General features: G+C 36.8%; 1 protein-coding gene across 6 annotated transcripts in view; it reads right to left on the reverse strand.

Annotated features, from left to right (window-relative positions):
- ZNF438 (zinc finger protein 438) overlaps positions 1–17,351 on the reverse strand; it is a 178,904-nt gene that overhangs the window by 114,958 nt on the left and 46,595 nt on the right. For 5 of the 6 annotated variants that reach the window (XM_050805630.1, XM_050805626.1, XM_050805632.1 and 2 more), the window contains exon 2: positions 16,866–16,927. The exons of the other annotated variant lie outside the window; for it this stretch is intronic. The gene's annotated coding sequence lies outside the window, so the exon portion shown is untranslated. The remainder of the gene's footprint in view (positions 1–16,865; positions 16,928–17,351) is intronic. 6 annotated transcript variants of the gene reach the window in all.

Consider the following 17,351-nt stretch of genomic DNA (forward strand, 5'->3'; position numbering starts at 1 on the left):
CAGAAATATTGTAGTTTCAGCTAAGCTGCTTTGCATCTGAGGCAACTTAAAATGGTCTACTGATAAGTAGGCTAAAAGTAAGATGGTAGGGCCAAAATTTTATCCTTTTAGAATTAAAACCCAATTTTAAAGTGTGTTTTAAGAAGAAAGGATGTAATCTTTAAAGTATCAATACGGTTTCATTCCACCAGAAACTCACTAAACCATCAATGAACAGATTCAAAAATCTACAAAATTAACCTGACAACAAATATGGCTGCTAAATTTTAATTTTAAAACTAATATGTTACTGCTCTGTTGTTGTTTTAAATTAAAGGATTTCTTCTGCGACTGCAAAGGAATAAATATTTAGCCTATCTCATGAAGGAAGGAGTGATTTCTTGTCTTAAAAACAGGAGGTTCGCCTACATGATCACCTGGGACACACTTGGCCAGTGCAAGCAGGCCAGAGGTTATTGGAGCCTGGGAATGTTTAACATCAAGAAAGGAATTACAACTCAGTAAGATCAGAAGGAACTACACAGGAAATGTGAACACTAACCCTTTCATATCTCTGTACCCTCTCCCACCGCCTGTGATAAATGAAATCCTGCTGCTGCCCAGTTATGTGAATATACAAGCCAAGAGCAGAGAGGGATTGAGAAAAAGGGAAAAAAAAGACTATACACACACACACACACACACACACACACACAGAGCACAGCATAAATTTATAATGGCATGATAAAATCATGCTGCTCCACAAAACAGCCTCTAGCCTAACTGCTACATATGTACTATATCACTGCCTTACCCAACATCGCCCTAAGTAAAAATTCCGAAGACACTTGAAGGATCAGGCAGGGGTAGGTTGATGGGATAGTTGGCAAACTCATCCTAAGTAGGGAAACATGGCTCCTATAAAGCTGACCAAACAGGTCTCCACCCTGGCTTATGTTTAAACATCTTGTTCCTAGTCAGTCTGTAGGGAAAACATTCTTTCCACAAGAACACACAATCAAATCAGAAATTCCTACTCTACCCTTTATCTACTCTATGTAAAAGTTTCTTCAGTATTCTAAGCCAGAAGCTTAGAGAGAATTTAACTGATTGTAAACTATTTTTTTTTTTTTTTTTTTTGAGACGGAGTTTTGCTCTTGTTGCCCAGGCTGGAGCTCAATGGCGCGATCTCGGCTCACCACAACCTCCGCCTCCCGGGTTCAAGCGATTCTCCTGCCTCAGCCTCCTGAGAAGCTGGGATTACAAGCATGCACCACCACACCCGGCTAATTTTGTATTTTTGGTAGAGACAGGATTTCTCCATGTTGGTCAGGTTGGCTCAAACTCCTGACCTCAGGTAATCTGCCCGCTAGCCCTCCCAAAGTGTTGGGATTACAGGTGTGAGCCACTGCGTTCGGCCTCTGATTGTAAACTTTATTATAGCCTAGCTATAGTGAAGGCCAGGTAAAATATTTCTAGCTGTTACTTGGAAAAGCAGATGTGACCGTACAGATCTTAGATACCTTTAGAGACCCATGGTTGGGATCTGAAGAAAACAAGATACTTTTACCACAACTGCCTCTGGGTAACAGGGAAATGCTCAGTTTCCACAAACCAGTGAGCATGAGAGCTATTAATTTTAAAAATATACAGTCCTCAGATGGTGAGGGCACGGGTTAGGGTAACAAAATACAATGGAGAAAAAAGTGGCATTTCCAATGTGACACGTGTAAAATATAGAATGGAATTTCATGGGTCACTTTGAAGTAAGATTTTTTTTCATTGGTATAACTGCAGGCTAGAGATGGTTTACCACAGAGTAAGTAAAAAAAATAAAAGAATATAGAGATGACAATGACAATTGCCAATAAAAGTCAAAAGGACAGACTTTCAGAACTCTCCAGAAGAGGGAACAAAAAAACCAAAAGATTTCTTCCCCTAGCAAAGTGCCCCCTCACAAAGCACACATAGTCTGCTTCAAGAAACAGCCTATACCCACAGTGTTTTAATATACTAAATGGCGTATCACTAAATAACAGTAAATGAGATTAAACTGTAGACTTCCTAGTTGCCTTAAACAACTGATGTTTAATTTCTTGAACACTGAATCACAAATATGCAGTCTCATGACACTGTAAGAAGCTAAAGGTGCTCATTCTTTCCATGAATTCTAAATTGCTATAATACTTATATTAGGAAAATAGAACAGTGGGAAGGAAAATTTTAAACAAACCCAGAATAAACCAGACTTCTGATTGGGTTTCCAGCAAGAATCAGTTCCCCATTAGAATGTGGACCCCGAAGTACACCAAATGCAGACTCAGTGGAGCTCAGTCTCCTCAGCTGAAAATGAGAGCATACTCTGGAAATGAGCACTTCTTAGCATTTTTAACCCATGTTCCATCCTATTAAACATAAAAACCTCATACTCCCATTGAATGTAATTTGTGACTTCAAAGCTATTATAACCAAAACCAAAACCAAACCAAAGCAGGTAAGGTTTTATCAGTTTTTTTAGTGTCTCATCATAACCATTTACAAATTCATTTACTTACAAATACTTGCATAAATGGACAGATATTATTAATAATCATTTTTAAATCTTGAAGACAAAAAAAGATTTTAAAAAGCCTATGAAGACTAATGATGACAATGAAATATTCACTGAGACCGTTCGCAAATGATATTTATTGGGACCTTCTCCTCTCCTCCAGAGTTATTATTAATATAAATGATCTTTCTTTTACTAGCATTCAGCCAGAAGAAATGCTGGCTGACACACACATATATATACACACACACACACACACACACACACACACACACATATATATACATACACATACACACACACATATATACATACACACACACACACACATATATATACACACACACATATATTAGGCCTTCAATATTTGTTCAATGTTAAAAGGTGATACGTCCTCTTTTACTCTTCTGAAAATAACAGAATCCTAATATAGTAACCTTTCTCTAGTAATAAAGGATAGAAGCAAGTAGGTTAAGTCTTTGGTATAGAGGTGAACTGTAGAAGATTTTGACAACAGTTATGTTAATGAAAACAGTAAGAATACCACCTAATACTGGCACATTTATAGAACACTTAGCAATGTCTAATGTACTTTATGTAATTTCTACCCTATAGTTGTATGAAGTGAATATTATTATTTGATTAAAACAGTGTCATGGAGCTGTTCAAAGTCACACAGTTAGTTAAGCAGCAGAGAGACTTAAAACTTTCTGAGAGCTCTCCCATTCACTAACAGCTCTTTATTTTGTCATGAAATGTGGAAAATATCCTCACCCAAACTCCAAAATCAGCATATACATAAGCACAACCTTTTTTTACTCTCAATCTACCCAATACCCCTTTCTACCAATTCTCATAAAAATTCTTGGAGTTCCTATTGCAGCAGCCTTTATTTCTTCATACCAGTATAACCAAGGGCACAATGAAAGACTTCCTTCGAAAGGGAACCACCTTCAATCTAAGTCTTGTATCCTATAACTGTCCCCAAAATGGACATCATCACAGGCATAGGCTTTTTAAACCATTAACTAGTGAGGAAATGTCTCGGCCTGTCTGTTCCTCATTTAAAATCAGTCAAATAGGACACATACTACCACTTCATTCCTAAAAGTTGAGCAAGAATCACCTTCATATCTCCAGCTTTCTGGTTTAGCAAGCAGACACCTGACTCTGCGGCCTTGGTAAAGGCCAACCACACAAGAATAAAAAATGTAACAGAACTAGCAGTTACAGTCTTAGCAATTTTAAAAAATCATTCCAAATGTTTTGGTATTGAAATCTAATTAAAGAATGCTAAACTACTGGCATTAGTAATTTACTGTAAATGAAAGGTATATTGAAGGTAGAATTTTATTCATATAAAACCAACTATTTTACTTCTGAAGGTTATTATGAAGATAAGGCTAAATTATATGAAAAATGCTAAGCATCCTGCCTAGCCCATAGTAACTACTCAGTAAGTGTCAACTGCTATTAGTAATACTGCAGAAGTATTAAAAATAAAACATAACAATGGAAGGCCATATTTAAAATGAACCAGCAATCAACATTCTGTGTTTAAACATCAACAAAAAACATATACATCTGTGGTATGTAAACATATATATGCTTAAAAATATTTAGAAGATGATTTTGAAGGATAAATAGCAAAATGATGATCTCTGGAAAGACAGAAGGGTGGTAGTCAAATGGAACTTTAGCCTGATATAAACGTCTTTTGTTTTTTTTTGTTTTTTAACAAAGGGAAAGTATTCACGAATTTCCTCTATAAATAATTTTATTTTAAAAAGGAAAATCATAGTAAGTTTGTTCAATTCCATAGTTGCTTTCAGTATTACATGAAAAAAAGTTTACTGTTTTTTGTAGTTAACATGTTCCAATTTCTAAAACCTCGTTTTATTTAGTAATACTATCGAAGGCTTATGTTACAAACTGCTTTAATAATCTTCTTTATGATATTCCTAATTGCTATATTAAAAATATCTGCTTATGCCACCCCCCAACAATTTTATTAAGTTTTAAAACCACGCAAAGTGCAAAGAGGCTTTCAAAGTCTTGGAAGCCATAAAGCAAAACAGTTTCACATAAAAAGATTACCTTTTCCCCTTAAATTTTGTATGTGTTTACATTTAATAAACTACACACAGAAAGTAGAGCCCTTGATTCTTTTTTTTTGTTTGTTTGTTTTGTTTTTGAGATGGAGTCTTGCTCTGTCATCCAGGCTAGAGTGCAGTGGTGCGATCTTGGCTCACTGCAAGCTCTGCCTCCTGGGTTCATGCCACTCTCCTGCCTCAGTCTCCTGAGTAGCTGGGACTACAGGCGCCCGCCACCACGTCTGGCTAATTTTTTGTATTTTTAGTAGAGATGGGGTTTTACTGTGTTAGCCAGGATGGTCTCAATCTCCTGACCTCATGATCCACCTGCTTCAGCCTCCCAAAGTGCTGGGATTACAAGCATGAGTCACCGCTCCCAGCCCCTTCATTCTTTCTAAGACCAAAGGTTTGCCTATTTTAAATCATTATAACAATTTCAAATGTCTTAAGGGGTGCTATAATTTAAAAACCTCTGCTTCTATGCTCTTGCTAATGTCTAATTCTTGTTTGTACCATTTGTGCCAGTTTTCATATTTTTAACTTTTCTTCTAGTTCACAGCCATAACTTTGACTTTTGCAACCTATTCTTTTTTCCTTCACATCATCTAGATTTTAGCCAATAAAGTGTGTATAAACTATGTCACAAAAGCTCTTATTAACTCCCTGAAAACAGCAAATAGTGGGCCTTTTGTGGCTCAGGCATGGAGGTAAGCCACATGCACCATGGGCTAGACTCAGCCTGGGCCCCTTCAATTTACAAATCCAGCTTAAAATAAATTACAGGCCTCTACTGTTGTCCAAAAAGACCAACACTTCAATGATGACAGAGAGAAAGCAGCCTCGTACTTGAACAGGAGGACACTGGGCTGAATGAGAAATCCCTACCTCAAAGAGCCGTGGGATTCAATGATTATGGGAAGCCATGCAATCTCTTTTAAATAGATTAAAAGTTCAAGAAAGACTTTTACCGTAACTTAATAGGGAACAATGTTTGATCAAAAGGTGTCTCCCTATAATTTCAAATTTAAAATTGTAGATATAATTTGCAGCTAGTAGAGGGCAATTCAGTCATCATCCTCATCATCATCAGCTGAAAACAGAAAGCACATGTATCAACAATTTTTTTTCCTTCCAGATGCTCAGCTATGGATCATTAATATAAAGCAGCTATTCCTACAAAAACATACAATAATGTTTCCTCTAGCAGTTAACTCTGTAGTTCTAGAAGACTTAAAGATTCTAGAAATCTGAAAGGATAGGCACCTTGAGGCTGCTTCATTCTAATCTCAGAACACAGTCAATCCCACACATTCTAGTATTCTCCCCTGTATGCCCTCATGTACCTGGCCCTCTAGTTACCTATTTACTCGTATCCCTCAGGACCATAAATGCCTTGAGACCAGAGACTCGATCTTCTCTGCCTTACTTTGTAAGTCCTATTGCCTGGCATAGAGTAGATGCTCCACAAAAACTGAATGAAACATAATAAATATTAGCCATTTATCTGTTGGCCTCACCGAAGTTCCAGAGGGCAGACTTTAATGAATGCTGATCTCCGCATCCCTACCAGGGCCTAACATACAGTGGCACTTAAAAGCCTGTCACATACATTTTTAAATTCAAGTTTCTAATTTATTTTGAATTTTATTTACATTTATTCAACTCATGATATGTGTTTACTAAAACGAAACACATTTCTGAAATGAAACAACTCTCTCCCACCCCTGGAAGCTCTTGATAGAGGGAAATAAAACTTTTCAACTATTTTTTAATTCTCAATGTGATAACTACAGAGAAGAAAAGCAACCAAAGTCTGCTGTCCAGTCTTTTCTGTGCTGTTCTGGATGGAGCCTTTGTTGGTGGCTCTTCCTCCAGAATCCGGGCAGAACAAAGCCTTTCTTCAAAAAGAGTCACCCTTTGCTGCACAGATTTTATTCAGTCAGCACTCGTCCCCAGCTCTTTCACAACTGTGACATGTTCATTATTTGAAAACTCTCTCTGCCCACCCTGCGTGTGACCATGCCCAGCTCCACTTATGACAGATAGCCAGCTAGGGCAGCATCCTGTTACTGCCCTTGTGAAACATAACTTTAGTGCTAGCAGCCGTTTCACCACTCAGGAGTTCAATGAAAGATGTTCAGTGTGACCTGCAGCCTGATAGCTGAGTGGTAGCATACCACAGGCCCACCTCCCAGCATCCTCAATTTTGAGATACACACATATCCCAGTGGAAAAGGTGATAACCTTCTGGGAATCTAGATAAATATTTTTGTCAACTTTTCTCCAGGGAAAAAATGGTGATTTAACATTCCCGGCTAGGTGCAGGTGCTCAGGCCTGTAATCCCAACATTTCGGGAGACCAAGGCAGGAGGATTGCTTGAGACCAAGAGCTTGAGACCAGCCTGTGTAAGACAGGGAGACCTTGTCTCTATAAAAAATTATCCGAGGCTGGTGATGGGCGCCTGTAGTCCCAGCTACTCAGGGGACTGAGGTGGGAGGATCGTTTTAGCTTGGGAGTTCAAGGCTGCAGTAAGCTATAATCAAGCTATTGCACTCTAGCCTGGGTGATGGAATAAAATCTTGTTTCAAGAAAACAAAAACAGAACAAGCAACAACAACAACAAACATTCCTCTGAGTCATTCTAGTACCAGATTATTTCCATGTGTTACAATAGGGAAAACTGATTGCAACATGCGTCATGTCACTTACCTAATACAAGGTCAGAACATAGACACATGAGCCACATATGATTCCTTCTTCTAATCCTCCTGTTCAAAGCAGTAAGATAAATGATTTATTCCTCTTGACTTTACAAAATGAAATTAAAAATAAAAATGCTATCGAGTAGAAACCTCCTTGTTCTGCCCTGGTCCTCTGGTCAGACACAGAATTTTAAAGTTAGAAAGGATCTTTGAGTCAGATTCCTCATTCAATAAATCTAGTCTGAGACTCACAAAAGTTAAATGGTTTGCCACAGTCACAGAGAACCAAAGCTAGAATAAAGGTCTCCTGCCTCCTCAGCCCATGTGCTTTCCAGAATACCACACTAAATCGAGTCTCTTGCCAAGAACTTCATCCTGACCTCATAATCCTGGAGAGGCTGTTCTCAGCTTTACTTCACTCCCTACCTCTTGGTAGACTAGCTACATAATCATCCACTAAAAAAGAAAAAAAAATTAAAGAGAAACCTTCTATGTCTAAAAATAACTTAGCAACAGCATTGTTTTCTTAAAGATATAATATTACCCCTAGCAACTGCTACAGAGTTCTTCCTTCCCCACTGTTTCCAAGACAAGATTGAATGTCCTCTAAGACCCTCCTTCCCTAAATGGTCCTCAAGCATGTTCTGAAAAAAAAATAGGAAAGCCCCATACGAGGTCCCTTATTATATCGAGAGAATGAAGTTGGTGCCCATTTGAGAGGAGGTCAGATGACTAGGCACATTCAAGATGGGGAAAACAGTCTTAGAGACTCGAAAGCAACAGAGGACAGTTCCTGTCACTGAACAAATATTAATGAGAATCTGAGTGCCAGGTCCTGTGTTACCTGATGCAGTAACTGACAGGGACATCCTAGAAAACAAGCTTATGAAGCTACTAAATAACTGGTAATTCTCCCCATAAAACCCATCACCATAAAATCTGTTAATCCAATAATCCAAAACATGTTCCAGACCTTAGACTTCGCTATAGAAAATACCAAATACATAATTTGGTATTTTAATTTCAAATCTGACTATTTCTACTTCTTTTCTCCTAGACTAAGGAGCAAAGAAATAGTTCAAATGTGGGCAACAGGAAAAATGAAAACAGTATTTTTTAAAGAGATAATATGAAAATAAATCAAGAAGATAATGAGTAATAGGATATCAGAGTATAATTTTGATGGTTTAAGATTCCTTTTACTTGAAAAAGTGGAAATTAAGGTTGTGACAACTTAGGGTTCTCATAATCTTTATACCCACATAAAAGTTAATAAAAGAAATTGTGCATAAATTTAAAATTATAATTTAGTAACAGTCTGAGTTAAAAATCTTAGATCATATTAATGAAAACAGAGAAGCAGAGAAGTAAAACATATTAAATTTCTCATTTGATACTGAGGGAAATCAAGAGATACCATCCTATTCTTGACTGTTAATGATAGGTATCACATAAATTTAAAGTTAAAAAAAATCTTTAAAATAATCCTTGGATTTCAAAGCCTCTTAGATGAACCAAAGTTAAAAATGAAAACCAAATTAAACACAAAACTTTAAATTAAAACAGCAAAAAATTCAAAACACAATGAAAACAAGGAAGAATTTCAAACAGAAAGCTGAAAAGAAGATCAATAAAATAAAACCAATTAGAACAATTTGGAAACAAATTTATGCATTAAATATTTGTTAAGGGACAAAGGACATAGTTCTTTTTAGGATAAAAAATGAAATCTAACTATGTTCTACTTTTAGGAAACATACATAAAAGTAATGACAAAGAAAGTTGAAATATAACAGGAAGCACAGATTTATGGAGAAATATAAACTAAGGTAGCAATATCAATGTCAGCTAAAACAAAACACAAGTCATAAATTAGAAAGTCATAGCTGGGTGCAGTGGCACACAACTGTAATCCCAGCACTTTGGGAAGCTAGGCCAGAAGGACTGCTTGAGGCCAGAAGTTCAAGACCAGCCTGGGCAATATAGCGAGGCCCCGTCTCTACAAAAAATTAAAAAGAAAAATTAGCCAGGTGTAGTGGCACAACAATAGACCCAGCTAGCCAGGAGGATTGCCCACTTGATCCTTAAGAGTTTGGAAGCTGCAATGAGCTATGATCATGCCTCTGTACTCCAGCCTGGGTGACAAAGCAAGACCCTTTATTTAATGAAAAAAAAAAGAAGTCATATCACTCTAATAACAGCTATAATCCTCAATTGAGATGTTGACAGTAAATAACACATTAACACACACACCAAAATAAAAACTTATAGAAATATAAATAATTAAAATTAATGGAAGAAATCAGTGATTTACAACTTTAAGCGTTTGAGAGATCAGACAAAAAAAATAATAAAGTTCAACAACATAGTAAGTATTTAGGTATCTCCTGAAGAAAACTTCTTTAAAAAGGTCTGTGTAACTTTACCAAAACTGATCATAAACTAGTCCAGAAATACAACCATAAAAATCTAGAAAAGCAGAATGCCATATATTAATAATCAATTAATAATTAGAATGCCATACATTAATAATCATTTTATTAATACTATTCTATTAATAATTAGTACCAAAAGCTTAAAAGTAACTTGAAAATTTGCAAAACATTCTCCTAAATTATCAATCAAAAAGGAACTCATGGCATGTAATCATATGCTATTTTAAAAACTACTTTAATTGAGAATACCATACCAATATATAGAAAATACAGCCAAACAGTATAAAGGAAAACTTAAAACTCTGAAATGCTTTCCATTTTATATTAGTGTATAAATTTTCTGCCATAACAAAGAGACTCAAAAGTAGCTCAAGTGAGAAAGAAAATCTTCTTTTTCATGTCAAAATACAGGGTGACAGGGGAAGGTTTCACAAGATCATTTGTGGACCCAGGCTGGCTCTGCCATCTTCCATGTGGTTTCCAACGTAGTTCCCAACTAAGATGGCTACTGTAACTGGTGTAACATCCCAGCCAGCAGAAAAGGAAAAAAGAAAGTCTAGGATAAGTGGCTTGTCTTAAATGAGGTGACCTTACACACATTACCATTCACCTCTCATTAGTCACACAGCCACACTTTGCTGCAAAAGAAGCAGAGGAGCACAGTTTCTAGATGGGCAGTCATGTGCTTAGCTAAACTCTAGGGGATCCATTCCTAAAAGAAGGAATAGATTCTGGGCCGGGCGCAGTGGCTCACGCCTGTAATACCAACACTTTGGGAGGCTGAGGCTAGCAGATCAAAAGGTCAGGAGTTCAAGATTAGCCTGGCCAATATGGTGAAACCCTGTTTCTACTAAAAATACAAAAACTAGCTGGGCATGGTGGCAGGCGCCTGTAGTCCCAGCTACTTGGGAGGCTGAGGCAGAGAACTGCTTGAACTTGGGAGGCAGATGTTGCAGTGTGCCGAGATCATGCCACTGCACTCCAGCCTGGGCGACGGAGTGAGACTCCATCTCAAAAAAAAAAAAGAAAAAAAGATTCTAAGGGATACTGGTATGTCTTCTAACCAGTTTTTCTAGTTAAAAAACAAGAAATAAAATTCAACTCAAGAAGTTAAGAACAAGAAAGCAGAACCAAGAACACACTGTAATTATTTCATTTTATCTGGCTGCTTCTTAGTGTCAAGGGTATTACCAAACATCAATTCAAGAAACTGGAAATGTACATCAGTGTATTCTGAGGATTCCAATACATCAAACCACAGACTAGAAAGTATACTGAGAATTCATCTACTCTATACTTACTTTCCTTATTTAAGGGCTTTTAATTCATTTTTTAATGTATATTGTATACACTGATTTATCTAAATGGATTTTTCAGGGTGACTAAGTTTTAGCATTACACAAAGGTCTTCTAACATTAGACAGAAGTTAATCTTTTGCTAGTAAAACAACTTTCAAAATTTGTGTACCGGGTTTTTTTAAGCAATGTTACTGAGATAATAGTTTATATACAATAAAATACATAAATTTTAAGTGTACCTTTCAGTGGGCTTGGACAAATTTATATCTCCACATAATTACTGCCAGAATCAAGATATAGAACACAACCATCATCCCAAAAAGTTCCCTTGTACTGCCTCCAGATCAATCACAACCCACCCTTAGCTGCATGCAACAACTTGTCCACTGTTCGTCACCATACAGTAAATGTATCTTTTCTCACACTTCTGATATACTAACCTAGAGCAATAAATGGAATCAGTTGTGGTGTTCTGTATCTGGCTTATTTTACTCGGTATAATGATTTTGAAGTTTATCCATATTTCTAGTATATACGATTTTTAAAATGGTAAATGAACATTGGCTTCGACTTCAAGTCACCAGCTGCATTAGCCCCTAGTAAGAGAGTCAGCTTCTCTTTGAAGCTTTGAAGCCAAGCATTGACTTTCCCTCTCTAGCTATGGAAGTCTTATATGGCATCTTCTTCGAATATAAGGCTGTTTCATTTGCACTGAGGCCATTAAGAATTATACTAGGGCTGTGAATACTTATGCTAAATCTACTCTGCTCTGTAAATGGAACAACAAAGCCTGGATGACAGCATGTCTGCTTACAGTATGGTTTACTGAACAGTTTAAGCCCACTGTTGAGAGTCACTGTTCAGAGAAAAAGATTCCTTTCAAAATATTATTGCTCAATGAAAATACACCTAGTCACCCAACAGCTCTAATGGATATGTACAAGGACATTAATGTTGTTTACACGCCTGCTAACATGATATCCATCCTGCAGCTTATGGAACAAGGAGTAATTTCAGCTTTCATTCCAAGCTCATGGATAGGAAGAATCAATATCGTGAAAATGGCCATACTGCCCAAAGTAATTTATAGATTCAATGCTATCCCCATCAAGCTACCACTGACTTTCTTCACAAAATTGGATAAAACTACTTTAAACTGCATATGGAACCAAAAAAGAGCCTGTATTGCCAAGACAATCCTAAGCAAAAAGAACAAAGCTGGAGGCATCATGCTATCTGACTTCAAACTATACTACAAGGCTACAGGAACCAAAACAGCATAGTACGGTACCAAAACAGATATACAGACCAATGGAACAGAACAGAGGCCTCAGAAATAACATCATGCATCTACAACCATCTGATCTTTGACAGATCTGGACCACTTGGTCTAATATTGACGGTGGGGTGTTAAAGTTCCCCACTATTATTGTGTGGGAGTCTAAGTCTCTTTGTAGCACTCTTTAAACTGAGCAGAAATCTCTCTCTGTAACTTTTCCCCATTGATTCTAGCTATGACTTTCTGTAGCTCTAAATCCAGTCCCTCTTACACTTGAAAGCAATTCAAATTACAGAAACTAGGAATGCTAAAGCTGTAATATTTTTATTGTGACTCTACCACTGCATGTGCTACAGAGTCTTGGATGTGCACTTTTCTTCTCTCTAAATCCACCTCCACTGGTACCAGGCTAGACTGGTTGGAGTGAGGGGTGTGAGATCACGGAACTGGGGGAAGTTAGCTGATTACAAATGGACTTGGGAGTATCTAAGGAACAGCAAGAAGGCAAGTGTGGCTAGAGGAGAGTGAGCAAGAGAGTGAGTGACAGGAGATAAAGTCAGCAGGTCTGGTAGAACATGTGAGACAACATTTTATACTGTGTGTGCTGGGTAGCCACCGAAGGGTTCTGAACAGAGGAATGACAGAAACTGTTTAACATTAAAAAAAAACAAAAAACAACAACAACAAAAACACCTTTTACTCCTATATGGAGGATTAAATGGAGAGATACAACGAGGAGATAAGGAAGGCCAGTTAGATGATTATTATCACCTAGGCAACTTATAATAGGGCAGTAAGGGTGAGGAGTGGGGTAGGGGTAATTTGGGATACATTTTGAAAGGAAGGCATATAAGCCTTACTAATGGACTGGATATGGGATATGAAAGAAAAAGTCCAACATGACTTTGAGTTTTTGGCCAGGAATAACTGCGTATATCATCTACACAGGGAGAAAAGTTCAAGATTTACATTTTAGACATATTAAGTTTGAAATGTTTATTAGACTCCAAAATGTAGATGTTGAAAAGACATAAAAATAAGTCTAGAACTCCTGGGAGAGACCAAAGTAAAGAAATTGTAAATTTGGGAGAACAGATGGCATTTAAAACAAGGGATCACATGAGATTGTGTGGAAAATAAATACAGAAGGCTAAGGACTGAGCCCTGAGAAATGTCAACTTTTAGAGATCATAAAGAGAAGACAGTAAAGGAGATTTTGTATTTTTATGACTCTTCCTCAAAAAGAAGTTAGAATTATTTTGTCTACAAACTATGAAGTCCATAGCCAACCATCATAATCCTCTTCAAAAACCACTTTTTAGAGTCACATGCCTACTCTATTTCTGACTCCTGACCAACTAACAATCTGAATAGCTACATTTCACCCGTCAGCTGCTCAACTACCCCATCCCTGGTCTCTGGCATGTGTTGCAGGTTCTGGATCAAAGTTCTCACAACAACTAGGAACTTCTAGTTGTCCAACAGTTACCAGGAGGCACGTGGAGAGCATGTTCCCAAGAGCTGCCAAAAGTTCTTGGCATGTGATCAGTGAAGCACACAATGAGTGAGTGTTCAGCAATTAATCAGGTGACAGGGAACAACTGACATGTTAGGGGACTGCAGAATGAGCCAGAACAAAGCTAGACAAGAAACACAAGTCCTTACTCCAGGCTGTTCACCCCAGGAGAATCCACTCTAGGTGACCCAGTGTGATCAGATACTCTTACCTAGAAAAGCTGAAGTAATCTGAAGTTTACTACACATCTATGGAAACATGATGGCATTTCCTGGGAGCTGCTTATAAATAAACAGCAGGTACTGTACTATATTATAACTATAACTATAAATAAACAGCAGGTACTGTACTATATTATAAATAAACAGCAGGTACTGTACTATATAATAGGCACTTGTTCTGTCCACCTCCCCATCTCAGAATTAGACTGGAGACAGCTGTCCTCACTCAGCCTCATCTGTAAAGGGAATTCCAACCTATCTCATAGGTAATTGTGAAGATTATATGAGATAATGTAAGTAAAGTGCCTAGTACATAGAAAATGTTCAGGCCAGGCGTGGTGGCTCACACCTGTAATCCTAGCACTTTGGGAGGCCGAGGCAGGCAGATCACAAGGTCAGGAGTTCGAGACCAGCCTAACCAACATGGTGAAACCCTGTCTCTACTAAAAATACAAAAAAATTAGCTGGTCGTGGCAGCACATGCCTGTAATCCTGGCGGCTCAGAAGGCGGAGGCAGGAGAATCACTTGAACCCAGGAGGTGGAGGTTGCAGCGAGCCGAGATTGTGCCATTGCACTCCAGCATGCGCGACAGAGGAAGACTCCATCTCAAAAAAAAAAAAAAAAAAAAAAAAAAGTTCAACATATATTAGCTATTCTTATTTACACTTTGATGACCACAAATTACAATCAGCTGAATGGTAAGCATGTCCCTAAAAACAACACTTTTAATGCTCTTCTAGCACAGAATAACACAAGTTTTTCTTGTTTGCTTGTTTTGTGTGAACTATTACATGATCAATGTAATTTAAACTTGGCCTAAGAAAACGATCCTGTCTTTTTCTAAACTTCCCAACCAAGGTTAGCACAATCATGTTAAACAACTAAAAAATAGATTATAATTCCATTAACTGTAATTCTATTAACATGAGACTGTTAACACCAATTCTGACTAAAGACTACCAAGCAACACAGAAATTTCGAAGCTGGACAATTATTCTGCAAGAGTTATTCAGGCACGGGTCTGCTCTTTTAAGTGTCTATATCCTTTAAATATAATATATTTATATTTCCCTTTATGAAATTTAACTAAAATCATTAAATTTGGCAGCAGAAGCAGGAAACCATCCACAAGACCTGCATGGCTACTTTACTTTTATTAATGAAAAGTTACATAAGAGTTTTGGCAAACTACAAAATTTCCTTCTTATAAGTCTTTTAATATTTATAGAAATTTAAAATACTTATCATGCTAGAGTCCATTTTAGAAACTGAGAATTTTATTATCTGACAGCAATAGATTCTGTATTATTTTAGCTCAATTACAGAAATGGCTATGTAAGAGTTATGCTCATCTTTATTCATACTCATTAACAATAGGTCTACTGTGTCTACTACTTTACCTAGAAGCTCCAGTAGTGTGACTGAACAAAACTATACTAACGGGGTCTCCAAACCACTGAGTCACATTATTGGACTTTCGTCTCTAAACAATACACTAAAGAAAAGAAAAAGAAGTGTACTGGGAACCATTTAAAGGGCCTGCTTGGAATAACAGAAAAAGTTACACAAAAGGACCAAAAAACACAAGTGGCTGAAAGCATCAAAGAGAAAGCCTGTAACCGAGTACGAGGAGATGTCCACAAACACCATGCCCATTATAGCAGTCTTTTCTTGCACTGTTATAAAGAACTATCCAAGACTGGGTAAGTTATAAAGTAAAGAGGTTTAATTGGTTCATGGTTCCTCGAGCTGTATAGGAAGCACGGCTGGGGAGGCCTCAAGAAACCACGGCGGAAGGCAAAGGGGAACCAGGTACGTCTTACATGGCCGGAGCAAGAGGAAGAGTGTGAAGGGGGAGGTGCTACATGCTTTTAAACAACCAGATCTCATGACAACTCACTCACTATCACAAGAACAAGAAGAAAGAAATTCGCCCCGATGATCCAATCACCTTCCATCAGGTCCCTCCTCCAACACTGGAAATTACAATTTGATATGAGATTTGGGCAGGGACACGAATCCAAACCATATCACCAATGTTAAAAAAATAAAATTGCATACTTCCTATAAATTGAAAAATGAAACCTATAGCCATGTATTTCCTTGAATCATTTTTATGTAATCTGGATTTTTTTAATTAATTTTTTTTATTTTAGTCCAGAAAATCTACTTCTAAACTATACATTTTGAATCAATAAACTCTGACTTTTGTGCTTCAAGTAAATTTTTATTGTGAAATAATTTTAGATTTAGAAGACAGATACAAAAATACTATAGCGTTCCTATATACCCCTCATTCAGTTTTCCATAAAGTTAAACATCTTACATAACCACGGGACATTTGTCGAAACTAAGAAATTAACACTGATTAATTTCTAATTGATTACTATTAACTGAAATATAGACTTCATTTATATTTCACCTGTTTTTCCACTAATGTCTTTTTTTAGTTCCTAGGTATAACCCAGGGTACCATATTGCATTTAGTTATTTTTTTTAATGCTTTAAGTTTTGCTACATGCCATACTCCTATATCTTATAAATAATATCCTCATTATAATTATTATAGAAAATAAGCCTAAAATTCCCTGAGAAATATGATTTTTTAGCTATTAGGGAAATGTTACATGAAGATTCATGTAAATGTGGTATTTCTACAAATGTTACATTGAAGAGAAAAGAGGTAAATTGCTGAAGTAAGATATGCCCCACTGTCTACTTTGCCAGGAACCTGTGAGATCAAATTACTTAATGTTTCAGAAATGTCTCTTCAAAAAATGCTTGTCACTTACCTATATCCCAAGGCTCCTGTAGAGTCATAAGATATACCATAAATCCTTTTAATTAATTCTGTAACAGAATACAAAGTATTATTATAATCATATTCAGATAATCCATTTTTATCAAATATATGTAAATAGTACCTTATTTTCAAGTTTCATTTCTAATTACTGTGTATTTTTATTAAGATAACAAAAGAACTAATGTAGAAGAAAATAATTCCATAGTTGATTACATGTCTTTAGTTTAAAAATGAAAGCATGCAAAATTTAATAAAAGTTTTAAGATAAATAGAAAATGTTCCAGAAAAAAAGAAATGCCGCAATGAATAAAACTGGCTAAGAAGAATGCTTCACATTCTTTTCCATGTGCATAATGCTGTGGAAATTACTAGTCACAAACAAGTGATTCATATTCAGGGCACAGTCTTTTTGACAGGAAAACAGTAATCAAGAGTTTGGGATTCAAAGATTTTTGAAAGGACAAATGTCTG

The sequence above is a fragment of the Macaca thibetana genome, chromosome 9, assembly GCF_024542745.1.
Source record: "Macaca thibetana thibetana isolate TM-01 chromosome 9, ASM2454274v1, whole genome shotgun sequence".
NCBI lineage: Eukaryota > Metazoa > Chordata > Mammalia > Primates > Cercopithecidae > Macaca > Macaca thibetana.